The sequence below is a fragment of the Mus caroli genome, unplaced genomic scaffold, assembly GCF_978045245.1.
Source record: "Mus caroli unplaced genomic scaffold, Mus_caroli_1 scaffold_6, whole genome shotgun sequence".
NCBI lineage: Eukaryota > Metazoa > Chordata > Mammalia > Rodentia > Muridae > Mus > Mus caroli.
Genome location: NW_028227261.1, coordinates 40,982,816 through 40,995,165, shown reverse-complemented (window position 1 = coordinate 40,995,165; position 12,350 = coordinate 40,982,816). Strand labels below are relative to the sequence as shown.

General features: G+C 46.0%; 1 protein-coding gene across 6 annotated transcripts in view; it reads left to right on the top strand.

The window, feature by feature from the left end:
• Positions 1–4,097: 4,097 nt before the first annotated feature.
• Positions 4,098–12,350, top strand: part of Mknk1 (MAPK interacting serine/threonine kinase 1) — a 39,320-nt gene continuing 31,067 nt past the window's right edge. For all 6 annotated transcript variants that reach the window (XM_029476331.2, XM_029476329.2, XM_021160701.3 and 3 more), the window contains exon 1: positions 4,098–4,184. The gene's annotated coding sequence lies outside the window, so the exon portion shown is untranslated. The remainder of the gene's footprint in view (positions 4,185–12,350) is intronic.

Sequence of the window (12,350 nt, the reverse complement as noted above, 5' to 3'; positions counted from 1 at the left end):
CCCTCCAGACCAGGGAGCCACTGGAACTTGAATGAATTGGAGAATCCAATTTTCTTCTATCTCAGGACACTGAGGATAATACAACTGATGGAGACCTTACCATCCTAAAAACACCTGCCTCCGCCCAACCTCCTGATACATTCAGGCTTCTTGGATTTCCAAGCCACAGCTATCCAGAGAGGCTGGGATGCTTATTCATTAGCCATTACTTAATACCTCCATGCTGAGCCCTCTGCACAGACTCACAGGTAGGGAAACTGGCAGAAATAGGTTTCAGCCCTTCCAGAGCCTTTATCCTGAGAGGCCAGGAGGACAAGAAGTCACATAAGAATATTGTCTCTGTCTCTCAATATGCATTGGAGGAAATTGAAACCATTAAAAATTCAAGGCTCTTGACTTCTACTCTAGGGCCTGCTGATTGCAACACCAAGATGCATGTGCAAATAGAGGTTGTCAGACACTCTCCAGGACACAACTGTTTCTGCTTTGAGTAAGGATTTCTAGCCTGATGCCAGAAAGCCCTTCCACACCCTGGGCTGGCTAGAGATGGCTGCTGAGGCAAACCTCCAAAACCAGGCCCCTTCTTATGGCTGAGGAACTGCCTGCCTTCCAAAGAAACAGTGGGGCTCTCCGGGGCAGCAGGACCTGGAATGTCTTCTGGCTCCAGAAAAGTCCCCAAGGGAAACAGGCTGGCCGGCAGCTTTGGCAATGTCTCAGAACTGAGGACACTGGGAGATTCCCCCCACGGTGGGCTGCAGAATATATTCTGAAATCTACTAGGCTGTGAAAAGGGACCAGGGGGGAGGGGGGAGGAGGGAAATCTATTTTTGTGAAAAGAAAGATTTTGCTATTTTTTTGTAAAATAAAAGATACAAACTAAAGCAACCACTGGTGGGAAGTGGTGTTCTGGGTGCCACATGTGTCTTGGTGGATTGTAGGAGAGACCATTAGAGTGGGATTAAGAAGACATTCTGTCCTAAGCTTCTGGACCATATGGGCACAGTCATGACTGACTAGCTTCCCAGTGTGGGGACACCCAAATTCTCCCAGGGCTCTGAATCGTAGAGTAAGATAAGTTGGGAGCCTTGAGGATGTCGTAGGAGGGCAGTGCAGGGTGTTGCCTTCAAGGTACTCATTCAAAGGGGGAAATTGTTCCTTGTTTTTTTTTTTGTTTTTGTTTTGGGGGGGGGGTTCGAGACAGGGTTTCTCTGTGTAGCCCTGGCTGTCCTGGAACTCACTTTGTAGACCAGGCTGGCCTCGAACTCAGAAATCCGCCTGCCTCTACCTCCCGAGTGCTGGGATTAAAGGCGTGCGCTACCACGCCTGGCTTGTTCCTTGTTTAGACACTGGCAATGCTGGTTCATATCAAGATGGTTTGGAAGAACCGATGGCTAAAAGTGCAGTAGGAAATACAGCCCCAACCCCAACCACAGAACAAGGAGCCCCTCTCAGGACTCAAAGTAGGGGAGGTAGGGCAGGTTTCAATCCAGAGCATATTCCCCAGGAGACAGCTAGAACTCACTGCCCCTCAACCACAACCACTCAGACAGGAGTCAAAAGCAGCTTGGTTCTGAAGATTCAACAGAGGTCCTCTTATACCTTCAAAAGAGCCGGCAGGGACTCTACCTGAGAAGCAGAGGCCTGAGCTTCTGGCCTTCCCTCTGTAGACCACTTTCTATTTTATGGTCAGAAGTGGTAGACTACCAAGATGGCACAGTGGAGAAAGGCACTTACTGCCCAACAATGTAAGCTTGATGACCTAGGTTCAATTCTCAAGACCCACATAAAGGCAAAAGAAGAGACGCCACTTGGAATGGGGTCCCACTCATGTCACACACACAGTAGTAATGATTGTTTTTGAGACAGGGTCTCGTTATGTAGTGCTGGCTAGCTTGGAACTCACCCTGTAGACTAGGTTGGCCTCAAATACACAGGGACCCACCTTTCTCTGTCTCCTGAGTGCTGTGGTTAAAGGTGTGCACCTCCACACCTGGCATAAGTATCATTTTAAAATAGAAGTAGGAGTGAGGGTCTGACCTCTAAGCTCCTTCATCCTCACCCTGTGAATGGACATGATAATAATTCAGCTAATACTCAACATGTCTCAAGTGATTGGCGCAATCAAGTCTTTAGCCAGCTGCCTGGCTTTCCTTCCACCCACCCCACCCCCAGTATCTGCTCTAGAATCTGGAAGGTTTTCCATTTTGCTGTTCCGTCTAATGCCCAGAGCCCAGTGTTCTAAAAGAGTGTTTTCAAACCCATTACAAATCATTATCTCTTCAGTCACTGGACAGTCCAGCTGTTAGAAAGTCCATATACGTTGTGGAAGTAAGAGTTAAATTTATCTCAAATTTGAGATGTCTGGAAATATGTTAGGAAGGACATATGCACAGACACACACACACACACACACACACTTGCTTTGAGAGTCTGAGAAGGATGCATAGAGGACAAAGAGGGAGAGCGTCAACCTTAGTAATGAGAAGACTCTCACCTAAACAGGCAAAATCTAACAAAAGCAACTTACCTGGGAAGCCAGGGCTTAGTTGTCTTGTTGGCTCAGGATCTGCATCCATTGAGGGGACAGGGAACAGGGAATAAGCTGTCATCTCCACCCTGGGGCAGAACATCCCACACTGACTAATGATGCTGGATGACCTTAGCATTCATGAGCCCTGTGGCCCTTTTATATGTTCGTGACTGCCACAGTATGGAACTATGGAATGTGGTCAGATAGGCCAGAGGAAGGTCTGAGTTCTACGTGGTTTGCCCTCCTTCCTGGGAGCACCCTAGAGCCTTTATCCAATGTTAATTAACCATCATGGTTGCCATGGGGAGGTAGGTAGTAACTTTGAGAATCTGGATCCCAATCTATGCTTGAATGACGCTGGACTGGTTGGCTATCAAGGGTTGGGGAATAGACTAGAAAGGGCAGTGAAGACACGAAGTTTGGTGGGCCCGGAAGGTTATAAGTTGAAAGAGATTGCAATATCCAGCCTTTGAAGAGGACTCAAATTTGGAAAGGAAGTAAATACAAATGCTTGGGAAAAAGACGTCCCTTTCCAATCTTCATCCAGATTGGAAATCTAGCAAAGTCTTGAATATTTCCACTTCCTTCCCTCATATAGTTGAACACATAGGCCAAAAGAGGGAATTAATGTGTTTTAGAGGAGTGATGGGAAACCGAGATGCTCTTTAAGCCCCTTACTCTCCGGACCCTAACAACAATACTGAATGGGATAGGGAAGTTTACTTCATCACACAAAAGAAAACTGCGTCAGAACCTGAACTGAAACCAAGCACCCTGTCTTCCCATCTCAGGCATCTGCAGCCTGTGGAAGTGAGGCAAGGAGGCTGGTTGGGGTATTACTCTAATTAGGAGAGAGAGAGGGAGGGAGGGAGAGGGAGAGGGAGAGGGAGAGGGAGAGAGAGAGAGAGAGAGAGAGAGAGAGAGAGAGAGAGAGAGAAGAGGAGAGAGGAGAGGAGAGAGAGGAGAGAGAGAGGAGGAGAGAGAGAGAGAGAGAGAGAGAGAGAGAGAGACTGTAGTGGCACACACCTTTAATACTAGCACTCAGAAGGCAGAGGCAGGTAGATCTCTTTAAGTTTGAGGCCAGCCAGGGCTACATAGTGAGATTGTTTAGAAAAACAACAATTAAAAAAATTTAATTACCGGAAGTAATGTTTTATTCAAACCCTCACGAACTTCTGTATACACAGACCTTTATAGAAATTTTACAGTCATGCCCGGTGGTGTGCGTCTGTAATCAGAGAACTCTGGAGACTGAGTCAGAAGAAAAACGAGTTTGAGGTCAGTCTGGAGTATACAATAAGGCCTTGTCTCAAAAATAAGAATAAACTTTACTTGACAGAGCTGCCCTCAGGTTTATAAGAACTCCGTACTGGCTCGCAGAAGTAACTATTTGCACCTGTAGTGTCTTCCACTTTTCGCTTGGAAAAAAAAAAAACCCGCAACAACCAGAGGACGCTCTGATGTGCCACGCCTGCGCAGTGTACTGGCCTTGCCTCTCGCCACGTGTGGCCCTCGGGGCGCAGGCGTGACTCCTCCCCCTCACGCCCCCTTCAGCCCGGGCCCTCCCCCTGAGTTTAGCTCCGCCTCTTCCGCGCTCTCGACGGAGACCTGCAGGTGGGGGTGCTCGCGGCCGTTCCCGCGGTGGTCAACTAAGGTAAAAGTGAGCCAGCGAGGAGTCCTTCGGCGGGGAAACGGGGCCGGGGTCTGGGGTGCGGCGCTGCAGTCTCCTGGGAGGGGCAGACAGGGCCTTCCGAGCAGCTCGAGGTTACGACCCGGTTCTTCTGCGGAGGAGCAGCCGAAGGGGACATCCTTTTAGAACTGTCCTCAAAGCTGCTTCCCTGCCCAGACCGCAGTGTATAGAATCCTCTTTCGGACTCTCAGCCCGTGCCTATGGACAGGCTTGGGTTGTGACAGGTCGGGAGCCGGTGGGAACGGGCTGTCGAGGAGGAGTTCAGCCTATAAGGAGTTTGAGCCTCAGACCAAACAAGGATACACTCAAGACTGACAGGGCTCAAGACAGTTCACTGGCATGAGCACGTTATAAAATATGTGTACTTCGTTGTGTTAAATTGGCGGTTTCCACTTATTTTGCAATATAGTATACAAATGATTCTGCCACACTTTTTTCAACAGAGAGGTAGGAGTGTGGGTAGGATGCAGTCTCTTTTCTATAGCTGTAGGACTGTGGACCATCAGAAGCTAGGAAAGAGGGTGGGAGTGCTTGACTTTGGGGGTGAGCTATACTTTCCCCTTTCCTTAGGAAGCATCCTAGAACAACTCATCTTTCTCTCTTAGAGCTTTTAAAAACGAATATAATAATGTCACTGTGAGGGTTAAGTATGATTATATGTAAATTACCCACATGCAATGGTACTGATACATACTATTGTGATTTCCAGGAAAGAGTATTTTGGTCTGACATATTTCAGGGAGGCCCTGGGGGGGGGGGGGGGGAGAGAAGCTGCTGTAACCTGAGCCTTGGAGCCTCCTGGGATTTACAGGCGAAATTGACCTTGCGGTATGAGGAGGGAGCTCAAACTTGTTGACCACAGGCCGTGTGCCAAGAACCAGCTGAGTAGTTGATGTATAATGTTTCCCTGAATCCCCAGCCATCAGAGAGCTGCTGCCCACTGTCCTTAGCTTCGGGCCTTCTAAAGGGCCTGGGCTGGAAGTACTGTGAAAAATAGACACGGAGTCAGGATTGTGTATAGAAGTGAACTAGCAAAATAAATTAATTAATTAAATAAAAAATAAAACAAAAACAAACAAACAAAAAAAAACAAGCCAGGCGTGGTGGCACACACCTTTAATCCTAGCACTCAAGAGGCAGAGGCAAGCGGATTTCTGAGTTCGAGGCCAGCCTGGTCTACAGAGTGAGTTCCAGGACAGCCAAGGCTACACAGAGAAACCCTGTCTCGAAAAACCAAAAAAAAAGTGAACTAGCCAGGAAGTTTGAGCCCCTTCCGAGCATCTGTTCCCACCTCAGTGTTCCTCTTTCTATAATCCAGGGTCTTTGGCTTGCATAAGAGTGCCATTTCTCTAGTGCAGATTTGGCAGTCAGAGGGCCTGGCACCAGCCAACCCAACCATGGAGAGAGAAGTTCAGAGAACAAGCTAGCAAATTGCAGCACATGTTTAGCTAGGTCTCCTGTTGTGTGGTCTGTAGTTATTCAATAATATGGCACCTTCTGCAGCTTCTTCACGGGTGCTCACACCACATCTTTGGTGACGCGTCTCATCCTCCTGCTGATTAGATGTTCCCAATCCAGTCTCCTGTAGCAGAGACTGAGCTTCCTATAGACGTCTTAGCAAAGTCTGTCTTGGGGTACATCACCCGACTACAGTTGGTGGCAAGGAGCCAAGTCTATGTCACACCTGCTCTTTATGGTACAGGACTGGCACATAGTAGGTCTCTGTAATGCTTGTGGTCAAATGAGTCAGTGCCTTTTTTGTTTTTTTATCCCCTCTTTGGTCTTTGTTTTACAAGCCATCAAGATTAGAAGGAGACCTCATGTTGTCCTTCATGGCTAAGGAGGGCCCTGGTTAGATGGATGTTGCCCTAGTTACAGGCATCAGAGGCACAAAGGTGCAGGAATTCTTCATGAACCAAGATTCTTCACTGCTGTTATTGATTTCAGGCCCTGGCCTTGCTGTTGTTGAGTTTAGTTACGAGAGAAGTCGTGCAGTGTTCAGGGACCTGTATAGTCTGTGATATAGTTGAGGTACGGGAAAGCTCACAGGTGGCTGACTAATCAATTGTTCTGCCCTTGGCCTTGGTAAACAGTAGTCCTTTCCATGTGGGATGAGCAGCTACAAATTCACATCTTTCCTTGCCAACAGCCCCAACATATGGAATAGAAAGTTCTTTGTGTGTGTGTGTGTGTGTGTGTGTGTGTGTATGAATGAAGGCAGAAAGAGCATAGGTACCATCTAGTTACACTACCTTTATCTTGTGGATAGGGAAAGACTCAAGCAAGATTACACAAGGACTCAGTCAAGCATAGAGAGTTCTGGAAGTGATATGTCCAGACACTTGTTTTTTCTAATTCTACTCTATTGAATTAGTTAATTTGAGAAAGCCCTGAACCATGTCTCTTTGACTGATTTGGAATTCAGGATGTGCACAAGCTGGTCTTACACTCAGATCCACCTACCTCTGCCTCCCACATGTTGGAGCTAAAGGTATGCCACCACCACATCTGACCTTATTTGTATTTTTAATTGCGTACATGTATACATGAATATAGATCCCCAGGAAGATCATAAGAGGGTGTTGGATTCTCTGAAGCTGAAATTTCAGGTCATTTTGAGCCATTCACCATGAATGTTGGGAACTGAACTCAGGTCCTTTGCAAGAGTAGCACATGCCCTTAACTACTGAGCCATCTTTCTGGTTCTCTACAAAATTAAAAAAGAAAGAAAGAAAGAAGAAGAAAACTTAAACGAATTGATTTTAATTTTTTGAGATGGACTCTGTGATACCCAGGCTGGCATCAATTGCTAAGCCAAGTGTGTACCCTGCCTATGAGGGCTCCCAAGGAGCTCTACATGGTTGATGAAGCTAACATTTATGACACACTTACTATGGACTGGACTATAGTTTTAAGTATTTTAAACTGTTATGGACTTGGAAACCAAGGCAGATAGGTACCCTTTCCACTGTTTTCTGGTCTTATAGTTCTGGACTTTCAGTATAGTTGTCATGGCAGTCACCTACCCAGTGGGGTGGAGAGCTTGTTCCAGGAGCTCTCCTTCTCTGTGAATGAAAGCCATCCTCATGCTGAAGAGATAGCCCAAGAGGAGTCCAAGATGTGCCAGCAAGATAGACAAAGGAATGACACAAGTCCACATGAGTACTAGCAGATCTCAGCCTAGGGATATGAATATGCCTACAAAATTGTTGGGCTGGTGCTTACAAGGCTCTGACCCCCAGCAATACAAAAAACTGTCTGCTTATTGTAAAATACACAGCTTTAAGAAAAACGCAGTCCTAGATCTTTCAATAAAGATTCCCACTGTAAGCTGGAAAGATTCCACTCAGCAACATACAAAGCTCTTGCTGTCGAAGAGCCTCTGGTGTTGAGAAATATGTACCAGTGATAACAACTTGGTTTTTTTTTTGTTTTTGTTTTTTGTTTTTTGTTTTTGCTCTCCTATAATTAATTATCTCTTGGAAGCCTTATCCCTAGTGTATAGTTAGGAAGATGGATCAGTACATAAATAACTGAAGTCAGATTGACTTGGGTAAATGAAACCAAGTGGGAGTTAGGCAGGAAAAATCAATGCCTGCATGACCAGATTCCTGAAGGTGGAGACGTTAGGCAGAACATGGCGGGAGTTCTTTCCTGGGAGAGAGGTCAGCTGGAACCATGACTGGAGGCAGAAATGTGTGGAAGGGAACACACACACATGTAAGCACAGCACACTGGGGGAGAGCTGTGGACTGGGATGAGAGAAGAGCGCTAGCATTCAGCATATGTCTGCTCTGTGGCTTGCAGTGAGCCACACAGTTTACCCACTGTAATTTACTTAATCCTTATGACCTCTGTAATAAAGGCATATTTATCCCCAATTTAAAGACCAGGAAAACAGACCTTGGAAGATTACAGTAGCTTTACTAAGGCTGGATAGCTAGTAAGTGACAGCATGGTTCACACAGGACAGTTGTGGGGAAGCTGTAGGTAGTGTACAGACTTTAAGTTGGACTGTCTGGGTTTAAGTGCGGGCCCTGGCACTGGCTAGCTGTGTGATTTGGACAAAGTTATTTAACTTTGCATAGTTTCAGGTTTCTTCATCTGAAAAATGAGGTACAGATGTTCCCTAGCGCATAGGGCTGCTCTGAGGACTACAATGACATTAAGCAATTCAGTGGCCAGCAGGCAGCAGGTGCTTAGTGAACAAAAGCTGTCTCAGCGGCAATATTAGTAATGACATTAGTAGCCTGTTTGGTACTGATTTCATAGGAAGTGTGTGTGTGTACTTGTGTGTATACACACATGTTATATATAATATGGACATATATAATTATATAACATATACATGTGTACATTACTCTGACATTGCTGTTCTCTCTTTTCATTGTCCCATCAAGAAGCTGGAAGTTAGGGCAGTCGGGTAGATGTAGCCTTTGGCCCCTTTGGCTTGAAGAGAGGGTAAGCGTACTATAGGAGGCCAGTCTGGGCACTGAAGGAAGCCTGAGTCACCCCAGCAGAGGCAATGGCACCTATTAGACATCTAACATTAGAATTCCATCATAGGACTCCAAAGCATGACACCACAAACATACTCGGTGGGAAACAGTCCATTAAAATGCCAATGGCTTGATAGAAAATCTCACCTGACTCGGGTTTCCCACACCTGTCTCCACAGTAAACAGGACTAGAGCAGGTGTTCATTTCCTTCCCCACAGCCTTCAGCAAGAGTTGCAAGCAAGGCCCCTCCAGTTCACTTGCCAAACAGAACGACAGTATGGTGTCTCTGGAAAGTGGTGTCTAATTTAGCTCCTCCCAGTTTAAAACCCCCTGGCCTTAACTTAAGCAAGTTCTTATTGTTCTGTTGCCCATGAATATGGAAAAGTTCCCTTTGATTATAAAGGGGGATGAGATCAAGATTTTCTCATGAGAACCTTTTCTGTACCTAAAGACAAAATCCAGTTAGGCCTCATCTTCGATTCTGCAGGCTACACCGCCTGGATGCTTTCACCTCATCCCCAAAACCTGTTTTCCATCGCTCAGATCCCATTGGTTATGCTGCATTTCTCTCTCTGAGGGTTTCCCTCTTCCTGGCAGTGACGCAGACTCCACTCAGTCTGCTAAACAGAGCCTAGCTAAAAAAGTTTAAGGGGAGAATGCTTCAGAAGTCTCACTGACTCAGTAAGTGACAGCTTTGTGCTAGGTGAGGGACCCAGAGCTGACTCAAGTGAGTCCACTCTGTCCTGGCTCAGCCTAGGGGAGGCTATGATGAAGGATCCCAGGCAATCTGAGTAAGTTACGCACACTGCAGGAAGCTGGAAATTAGGGCAGTCGGGTAGATGTAGCCTTTGGCCCCTTTGGCTGGAAGAGAGGGTAAGCGTACTATAGGAAGGTAAGTCTGAGCACTGAAGGAAGCCTGAGTCACCCCAGCAGAGGCAATGGCACCTATTAGACATCTATCAAAGACATTAGAGGCTCAGGTCTGGCTTTTGGGATCAAGGCTGAAAACGCCATTAACCTCAGCCTTTTCTGTGTCCCCCAGATGTTCTTCATCTTGAAAGCCAAGTGATGGACCCCTTGTGTTCCGTGAGTCTCAAGGTTCCTGGTAAAGAGGGAAAGTGGCCCAAGGAAACTAGGAGTGACAACAGAACAGTCAGGCTAACAGGACTCTTAGACTCCTGTGTATATAACTAAAACAGCCAAGACCCTCTCTGCTTTTGTCCTTTGTGGACACCATGTTCTCTTTTGCTGTACTTTCCAGAGTGTCTGTCTATGTTGCTTTCCAGAGCTACAGTTGACATGGGGAGGCTGTCTCACAAGGTGTAATAGTGGGAGTTATGGAGTGCCTCTTAAATTGTAGACTTTGGTGTCACAGTCTCCTATCTCACAGCATATGTTATTGTCCCTGTTTTGTAGATTATGTCAGTGAAGAGGGGTTAAGATGCATGTCCCGTGCTGCTAGTGTATGCCAGGGCCCGAGGTGTTTGAAAGCCCATCTGCTTTCTACTTCTTCAGCTCTAGAGTGGCTCCAAATGACTGGGAATAAAGAGTCTATCATGGAATTCTGAATCTTGCTTTTGTTTTGTTTTATTTTTACATTAGACTAGTTGTTGGCAAATTATGGTTTGCCAGCTGTTTTTGTAGGTACCACAAGCTAAGAGTGCTTTCTTGAAGTTTTTAGTGTTTGGAGATGGAGAATCAAAAGGAAATGAACATTTCATTTTTTTTGTTTGTTTGTTTGTTTTGGTTTTGTTTTTTCGAGACAGAGTTTCTCTGTGTAGCCTGACTGTCCTGGCACTCACTTTGTAAACCAGGCTGGCCTCGAACTCAGAAATCTGCCTGCCTCTGCCTCCCAAGTGCTGGGATTAAAGGCGTGCGCCACCATGCCCGGCTTTGAACATTTCATGAGACACAAAAAGTATGTGAAGAAATTCAAACTGTGGTGTCCAAGATTAAGGTGTGGTTGACATATGTCATCATCATTCATTTGCATACAATTTGTGGCTGCACTTTTCCCTAAAAACGGAGCAGATAAAGCAACAACCATATGGCACACAAAGTATGAAGTATTTACTATCTTTTTTAAAGTTTTATTTATATGAGTACCCTATAGCTGTCTTCAGACACACCAGAAGAGTGTGTATCGGATCCCATTACAGATGGTTGTGAGCCATCATGTGGTTGCTGGGAATTGAACTCAGGACCCCTGGAAGAGCAGTCAGTGCTCTTAACTGCTGAGCCATCTCTCTAGCCCCAGTACTTACTATCTTATCTGGCCCTTTACAGAAAAATAATCGCTAGCCTCTAGTAACACTAAAGGCAGCAAGTCAAAGTTCATAGATGTTCAAGGCTGACCCTGGAAGGGCACTAGTGAGAATAAGAAACATACCAGCCAAACTCTCTTGGGCTCTAGAAATAGTTTCGTGGAGCCTGGGAGAATCCTTTGGGAATACAAAGCACAATAGTTAGAGGCTGTCCAATGTGCTGAAGTCTCTCACAAGCAGTGAGCAGGAAACTTTGTGAATGGAGTGATTCATTCAGATTCATGGGATCCCTTTTGTGCCAGATGCCGTATTAAATGCTAAAATATCTAAATGAAAATATATACTACATCCTGTCTCTAAGGAGTTTACAGGCTGGTGGGAAACTCATGGCGTGGATTTGTGTTGTAATGGAATAATGGGAGCTAGGTGAGATGCTGGAGTGAGTAGGAAGAGTCGAGACTGCTTTTTGAGCTGGTAGTGTCCTCTCGGGAAGTTGCTGTGAACCTTGACAGATAAATGGGAATTCCTTTGTCCAATTCTCTAGAACTGGAGTTACAGATGGTTGTCAGCTATCATGTGGGTACTGGGACTTGAATTCATGTCATTCGCAAGAGCAGCAAGTGTTCTTAACCACTGAGCCATCTCTCTGGTATGAGGAGTCGTTTGTAAGGAGCTATAGACAAGGCTGAGGGAATGGCTTGGCAACCTGAGCATTTGGAACTCACATGGAGGGGGGAGAAATGACTTAATGGTTCTGACTAGGTAGCTGACAGGATGATGTAATTGAATAGAGAAGAAGAGAAATCAGGAGGAAGGAAGCTGCGGTAGGGGCTGCGACAAGTCCAGCTTGGCAAATGTGATTTGAGGTAATGTTGAAATGCATCCAGTTTCCACTTAGAAACTCGGAGACTTTGGCACAGAAGCTCAGAATTCACACTTAAGCACATTTTCAGTGCTTTTGCCTAGAGAAAAGAGGAAGTGTGAGTGTGTTTCACAGAGCAAAAGTTGAGCAACTTTGACACATGATAACTAAAGCCAGGGAGTTAAAAACAGCACTGTGCCTACAGAAAATGAAGTCATCACTTTGGGAATCAGCAATGATTGTTTTTGGCACAAAAGGGACTCCATTCTTACCACCTGCTACTCTCAGGGGCTGCTTTATCTTGCTGGCACCACTACCCCTCGCCTGTGAGGCTTGAGCCTGGCTACCAGAGGTGCTTGCTGGCACCTCTCCCAAGCAAGCAGGTAGGAAGCATCAGCTTGAAACCTCTGTGTGAGACTCTCGGAGCCGAGAGAAGGGTCTACCTCCATCTTCATGGCAAGATACATCTTATACTGCCTAGAATCCACAGTGGGAGCAAAGCTG